Below are 8,395 nucleotides of genomic sequence, written 5' to 3' on the forward strand. Positions count from 1 at the left end.
TTACAGTAGTGGTCCTATGCAGTATTTATCTTTTTGTGACTGACTAATTTCACTCAACATAATATCCTCAAGGTTCATCCATGTTATGCGGTGACTTGCAACTTCCTTGTTGTTCTTCAAGGTAGCATAGTATTCCATTGTGTGTATGTACCACAGTTTGTTTATCCAATCTTCAGTTGATAGGCACTTTGGCTGCCTCCATCTTTTTGCTATTGTAAATAGTGCTGCTATGAACATTGGTGTGCATATATCTTCTCGGATTATGGCTCTTTTTTCTTGTGGGTAAATACCAAGTAGAGGAATTGCTGGATCATAAGGTATTTCTATTTTCAACCTTCTGAGGAAATGCCTTATTGCTTTCCAGAGAGGTTGGATCATTTTGCAGTCCCACCAGCAATGCAGGAGTGTCCCAGTCTCTCCACATCCCCGCCAGCATTTATTATCCTCTATATTTTTCATCTTTGCTGTTATTGTTAGTGTGAGATGATATCTCACTGTTTTAGTTTATATCTCTCTAATGGCTAGTGATCATGAACATTTCTTCATATGTTTGTTGGCTGCCCGGATCTCTTTTTTGGTGAAGTGTCTGTTCATGTCCTGTGCCCAATTTTTAATTGGGTTATTTGTCTTTTTCTTGTAGAGGTGTCTTCAACACTTTAAAGCAGTCTTGTGCAGTAGACTTGCCTAATGCATTATGTGGTTTGATATCTTGACTGCTGCTTCTATGAGTGTTGATGGTTGATCCCAGAAAAATGAAGTCTTTGACAGTCAAATTTCAAGTTTTTCTCTATTTATTGGATGTTGTCCAGTAGTGAGGATTTTTGTTTTCTTTACGTTGAGATGCAACCCATACTGAAGGCTGTGGTCTTGGACTTCTGTCAGTAAGTATTTTAAGTCCTCTTCACTTCAGCAAGCTATGTTGTATTATCTGCATATCACAGGTTGTGAATGAGTCTTCCTCCAATCCTGATGCCATGGCTTTTTCATATAATCCAGCACCTCAGATTATTTGCTCACAACACAGATTGAATAAATATGGTGAAAAAATACAACCCTGATGCACACCTTTCCTAATTTTAAACCATTCAGTGTTCCCGTGTCTGTTCAAACAACTGCCTCTTGGTCTATGTACAGGTTCCTCATGAGCACAACTAAGTTTTCCAGAATACTCAGACTTTGCAATGTTGTCCATAGCTTGTCATGATTCACACAATTGAAAACCTTTGCATAGTCAATAAAACACAGGTAAACATCTTTCTGATATTCTCTACTTTTGGCCAAGATCCATTTGATGTCAGCAATGATATCCCTCATTCTATGTCCTCTTCTGAATCCAGATTGAACCTCTGGAAGTTTTTTGTCAGTGTATGCTTGTAATCACTTTTGGATTACCTCACATGAGATATCAAGGATATTGCCCAATGATGTCTGCATTCCATTGTGTCACCTGTCTTTGAAATGGGCACAAATACAGATTTCTTCCAGTCAGTTGGCCAGGTAGTTATCTTCCAAATTTCTTGGCATAGATGAATGAGTACCTCCAGTGCCGCATCAGTTTGTTGAAAGATTTCAATTTGTATTCCAATCACCAGTAATTATCAATACATGCTATTTGCATGTTTGATCAATTTCAGACTGAAGAAGTTGGTAGAATTATTCAATATCATCGTCACTGTCTCTAGTGGTTGATGAGCAAATTTGAGAAATAGTGGTATTAACATCCATATCTCACCAATGAGTAAAGTGACATCAGAGAAGAATTACCAGTGACCACAGTCCTTAAATATGTAATGAATTTAGAGCAAGGCAATATGATCTAGAGTCCGTGCTCTTGATCTTGCCTCATGACTTAAAGGGTGCACTAGGGTTGAATTTAGAGTATAAATTGTATTATGTATGCTCTAAGGTGAGCTATGTAATGAAGCCTGCCTGGAGAAAGTTCATTCATTCATTGAGCAAATATTTGAGAGCTACTCCAAACCAGAAGGAGCTCTGGTAACATAGTCATTATGAGTCGGGAGGCTAACCTCAAGGTCAGCAGTTTGAAACTACCAGCTGTTCCGCAGGAGAAAGATGAGGTTTTCTGCTCCTGTAAAGATTGACAGCCTCAGAAACCCTGTACAGGGTTGCTGTGAATCAGAACAACTCCATAGCATATAACCACCACCACCCAAACCAGAAGGAGCCCTGGTAGGATAGTGGATTACGAGTTGGACTATCAACTGCCAGGTCAGCAGTTTGAATCTATCAGCAGGTCCAAGGAAGAAAGATGCGACTTTCTGTTTCCATAAAGTTTGACAGCCTCAGAAACCCTGTACTGGATTGCTCTGTTAGAACGGACTTGACAGCACTCTATCACCACCACCACCACCACTCCAAACTAGAGACTGAATGAACAGATTAGTCCTAAAAGCCAATGTAGCTCATAAAGAATTTTAATCACAAAAAAATGAGTTGATGAGTGTATGTCTGAGTTTAATTATAAAGGAGTCTGTGAGCGAATGAGCATTTATCTGACTTCTTAATGGATGGCCAAGAAATTAAAACAAAAAAGTTACTGTCAAGTCAACTTCAATTCATGGCAACCTCTGTGTGTCAGAGTAGAAATGTGCCCCACGCAGTCTTTAATGGATGATTTTTCAGAAGTGGCTCACCAGGTCTTTCCCAAGGCCACTCTGGTAGGCCTCAACCTCTATCTAGCCTTTTGGGTAGCAGCAGAGCACATTAACTATTTGCACCATCCAGGTACTGCATATAAATAAGGAAGGACTCAACCTAGCCAAAGACCAAGTGACCAAATAAGGAGCAAACAGAGACTACCTCAGCACTGACTCCTTGGTTCACCATGTTTATTCCCACTTTCTTCCCCAAGATCAGACAAAAGATTGCCTTTGATTTTTGTCCTTTATTTTGTGTTATGATCAAATAAGTTATCTTGGTGTAACTGTTCTCATCCTTCTCTCATCCTTCCCTTGAAGAGTGTTCTTTTCTGATGCCACCCTTCCATTTTAGTTGTTGTTGTTGTTAGGTGCCATTGATCAGACACAGACTCATAGTGACCCTATGCACAACAGAATGAAATACTGCTTGGTCCCACGCTAACCTCACAATCTTTGCTCAGCCTGAGCACATTGCTGCTGCCACTGTGCCAGTTGATCTCATTGACGGTCTTCCTCTCTCCTTCCAAATAGTTGAGTTGCTTTTTCAATATTTCCCATCTATATTTTTTACCACCTATGTGTGGTGCTGTGGGTAAATGCATTGGGCTGGAAAGTAGATTTGAACCACAAGGTGAGTGGTTTAAACTCACCCGTCACTCCTTGGAAACCCTATACAGGGCCGCTATGGCTCAGAACTGATTCAATGGCACATAACAACAATATATTTACCTATATTATCTATAGTCAATATTTACCATCAAATGATTTAGTGTTATTATCAAATAAGTTATCTCAAACTATCCATCTTACTGGGGGTCTTCCTCTTTTTCTCCAACCCTCCAAATATTTGAGTTACTTTTTCTATATTTTCCTATATTTTTATTACTACCTATATTTACCTATATTACCTATATTCTGTATTTACCATTAAACTATTTAAGTGACTTTTTCTATATTTATCTACTGATTCAGAAAGCTTCTAATTTAGGAGAAAGGCTTCAGGGTCAAGATGCAATGGGTTTCTATTTATATCAATCCCTTTGGCCTTTTCTAATTTTGCCAAAATCATTAGCTGGGCTACAACCTTGCAAATAAGGTTCATAAGACCCTTTGAGGTATTGGTTGATTCCTAAGCAGAGTGGGTGACTTTTGGTTTACTGAGGGGCTTGGTTAGTTCGTGACCTTGCTGGGGGGATGGGAACACACCTTGAAATTGTTAAGGAGTTTGCTTTATGCAACCAGTTCATGTGACAGAGAATTTTAGAGAGAGATGCAGGGAGAGAAGGAACTGTAACACTGAAACCTGGCAAGAGATGCAGGAGATGGCAAGAAGGGGCCCAGACAGCAGACACCAGTGACAGGAGAGCAGAGCAGGATCAGTGGCAGTAGGCCTGAGCAAAGGACCTGCCTACAGGCACAGCCTAGAAGGAGCTGAGAGCTCTTTTGGCTGGAAGCTCTCCTGATTGACAAACTGTCTCCTGTTTCCTGAGTTGTTCTGTTACTTTTAACCTGCTATGCTGATCCTAACTTGTATCCTGTTACCCCAGCAATAAATAAGGTGCAGTTTCTGAGTTCTGTGGAATGCTGCAGCAAAGACAGGAGGGAGAGTTTGGAGGGGAGAAATAATTGGTACAGCACCTTGGAGAAGGTAGATATCTGGGACATGTTTAACCTCTGCCTCATATGAACCAGATTTGTGCTGATTTTTAATAAAGAAGTTGCTCATTTAAGGTTCCTCATTTCAACTTCCACTTGATTCAAAATGCATTTTGAATAGAAGCTTTCATTTTGTTTTTTACTTTTCTTGGCATTACAGTTCTCCTGAAGATAATTTAAGAACAAAAGAAACAGGCTATCTGAGTCCTGAACTAGTTCATAGCTCCAAAGAGAAAGAATGTAAAGACTGTCAATTCCTAATATTCTAAGAACCCGATGGAACTGGGTAGTTATCCAAGATGTGTCAGGAAATGCTCCTAATTTAGATTGGGAGAAAAATCAGTGAATTTATAAGACAGGTCAGTTGATATGATCTAGTCTGAGCAACAGAAAAATAGAAGTAAGAAAAGGTGAACAGAGTCTCAGAGACCTGTGGGACACCATCAAGCTACCAAAATATGCAAAGTAGGAGCCCTAGAGAGAGAGAAGAGAAAGAAAGGGGAAGGAAGAATATTTTCAGAAGTTACAGTGAAAAATGTCACAAATTTTATGGGAAACATTAATGTTCATATCCAAGAATTCTAAGTACAAAAAACTCAAAAAGATCTACACCTAGACAAATCATAGTCAAACTGTCAAATGACAGCTATCACAAGAAAATTATAGACTAATATCCTTTTATTGATATAAATGCAAAAATCTTCAACGAAATATGAGCACACTGATTCCAGCAAGGTATAAAAAGGGTTCTGTACTACAACTTGGGAGTACAGTGGCTCTGTAGGATAACTACTGGGCTGTGAACCACAAGGTCAGAGGTTCTAGCCCACCAGCTGCTCCTCGGGAAAAAGATGAGGCTTTCTGCTCCTGCAAAGATTTACAGCCTCAGAAACTCTATATAGGGTCACTACGAAACAGAACAGTTCAAAGGCACTTAACAACAATACCTTAACTAAATGGGATTTCTCTCAGGAATTCAAGATTGCTTGAATTTAGCACGCAAAAATCAATCAATGTGGTGCCTATTTTATTAGAATAAAAGGCAAAAAAACCAAACCCCAAACCATATAAATTCAAGGATGGTGGTGGTGGTTATATGCTGTGGAGTTGATTCCTGGTTGTAATTCTTTACAGGAGCTGAAAGCCTCATTTTTCTCCCTTGAAGCAGCTGATAATTTTGAACTACTGACCTTGTGTTAGCAGCCCAACTTGCAACCCACCAGAGCACCTTGATAAATTCAACAGATGCAGAAAAACATTTGGTCTAATCTAACACTCTTTCGTGGAGTCCTGGTGTGGTGCTGTGGGCTAATGTGTCAGACTACAAACTCATCTGAACTGCAACATCGGTGGTTCAAGCTCACTAGCTGCTCCTTGGAAACCCTACACAGGGTTGCTACAGGTAGGAATCAACTCAACGGCACTTAACAACAACAACACTTTTTAGTAATAAAAACACAGAGCAAACTAGGAAGAAAAGAATATTTTCTCAGCTGATAAAAGGCATCTACAAAAAACTTCACAGTTAACATCATACTTAATGATGAGCAGCTGAGTGCTTTCCCACTGAGCTCAGGATCAAGACCAGCCTTGCCACTTCCATTCAACACTGTACTGCTGGTTTTAGTTAGAAAAGCCAGTTAGAGTAGAAATAAAGGGATACGTAGGGGAAAGGAAGAGGTAAAACTACCTCTATTGAAAGGTGATATGATGTTGAATATGGAAAATCCAAAGAATTCCCAGAAAAGGTATTGGAATAACCAAGTTAAACAAAGTTGTAGGATACAAGGTGAATGCACAAATATCAATTGTATTTCTAGTAGTAAAACAACCTGGAAATAAAATTAAGAAGACAATTCCATTAGCAAAAGCATCAAAGAATAAACTACTTAGGAAAAATTTTAATAAAACAAGTGTACAATATTGTACATGGAAAACTACAAAATGTTGTGGAAAAAAGTTAAAGAGGTCCTAAAATAATGAAAAGATATCCCATATTCATGAATCTGAAGACTTAAGATTATCAAGAAGGAAATCTTCCTCAAATTTATCTAGAGATTCAAGGTAATCCTTATCAGAATCTCAACAGCCTTTTTTTGTAAAATCAAAAAGTGATACCAAAACTCAAATGGAAATGTAAGGGATCCAGAATAGTCAAATCAGCCTTGAAAAAGAACAAGGTTAATGGACTCATTAACCAATTTTAAAGGTTACTACACGACTTCTGGAAGCAGGAGCTAAGAAATTAGATGACGTATTGCATTAGGCACATCTGCTGCACAACACCTTTTTAAAGTGTTGAAGAGCAAAGATGTCAGCTTGAAGACTAAGGTGCGCCTGACCCAAACCGTGGTATTTTCAATAACCTCATATGCATGTGAAAGCTGGACAGTGAATAAGGAAGACTGTAGAAGAATTGATGCTTTTGAGTTATGGTGTTGGAGGAGAATATTGAAAGTGCCATGGGCTGCCCAAAGAACCAATAGATCCGTTTTGGAAGAAGTGCAACCAGAGTGCCTCTTGGAGGCCAGGATAGCCAAATTTCGTCTCTCATACTTCGGACATATTGTCAGGAGGAACCAGTTGCTGGAGAAGGATATCATGTTTAGTAAGGTGGAGGGTCAGAGAAAAAGAGGAAGACCCCCAGCTTGGCAAAGTGTCAGCATGAATGGGCTCAAGGATCAGGCAGTGTTTCATTCTGCTGTGCACAAGGTCGCTATGAGTTGGTACCGACTTGATGGCACCTAACAACAACACAACTTCAGTAAACAAGGCATTGTAGTACTGACATTGTTGTTGTTAAGTGCTGTTGAGTTGGTTCCAACTCATAGCAGCCCTGTATAGGGTTTCTGAGAAGTGGTTGGTGAGTTTGAACTGCCAACTTTGTGGTTCAAACCAACCTAGCAGTCTAATGCTTATCCTATAGTGCCATGCCAGGACTCCAGGATAGATCGACGGAATAGAACTGAGAGTCCAGAAATAAACTCTTGCTTTTATGTTGTTGTTGTTGTTAAGTGCTCTTGAGTCAATTCCATTTCATAGTGACTCTGCAGAGGGTTTTCAAGGAGCTGCTGGTGTACAGTTGCCTGATTTTGGACCAAAGTGCCAGGGCATTTCAAATGGGATGAAATAGTATTTTCAATGAATAGTGCCTACAACTGGTTATCCACATGCAAAAGAGTGATGTTAGACCCCGTTTTTCACAATGTAAACAAAGAGTAACTCATGCTCAGTCTCTCCAGTGCCTGGTTCCTGCAGTACAAGGCAGTCACCAGCATACTCCAGGCAGAAGCTTCTCCCACCACCCAATCCTGGAATTCTGTAGCACAGTGTGACTGGCGGAACACCTTTCCCTTGCACTCTATAGAGTGAGTTTGTAGCAAGTTCCACAGCACTGGCACCACAACCGCTCCAACTCATAGCGACCCTATGCTGGGTTTCAGTGCAAAATCTTTATGGGAGCAGACAGACTCATCTTTCTCCCTTGGAGTGTCTAGTGGATTTGAACCACCAACCTTGCAATAGTTCACATAACACACACTACCACCAGGATTCCTTATATCTGGGATTGCTATATTCTTTCGCGTTCTCTTGACTTCTTATTAACCTCTTCCTTGCCGTAATTCTTTATATTAAACTTCCCTCTTCAAATTACGATGGGGTCTCTGCCTCCCCATTAGGCCCAGATTGATAGACCCATCTTTAAAAAGTGAGACCATCGTGTTTGGTAAAGAGGGGAACAACTAGAACTCACATGCACAATGGAAATTGATATACCACTTTGAAAAACTATCAGTGTTACTAAAGCAAATATTTTCATTCTCTGAAATTCCACACCTAGGTAAAATACTTGACAGAAATGTGAATATATGTGTACATAAATGTTCATAGAAACTGTATTTATAATTGTTGTTGTTGTTGTTAAGCACCATCAAGTCGGTTCCGACTTATAGCGACCCTGTATAGAGTTTCTGAGGAGTGGTTGGTGGGTTTGAACCTTCGACCTTGCTGTTCAAACCGATCTTGCAGTCTCGTGCATTATCCTGCAATGCAAAACCAGAACTCCATTTATTCATAAT

Source organism: Chrysochloris asiatica, unplaced genomic scaffold, assembly GCF_000296735.1.
Source record: "Chrysochloris asiatica unplaced genomic scaffold, ChrAsi1.0 scaffold00432, whole genome shotgun sequence".
NCBI lineage: Eukaryota > Metazoa > Chordata > Mammalia > Afrosoricida > Chrysochloridae > Chrysochloris > Chrysochloris asiatica.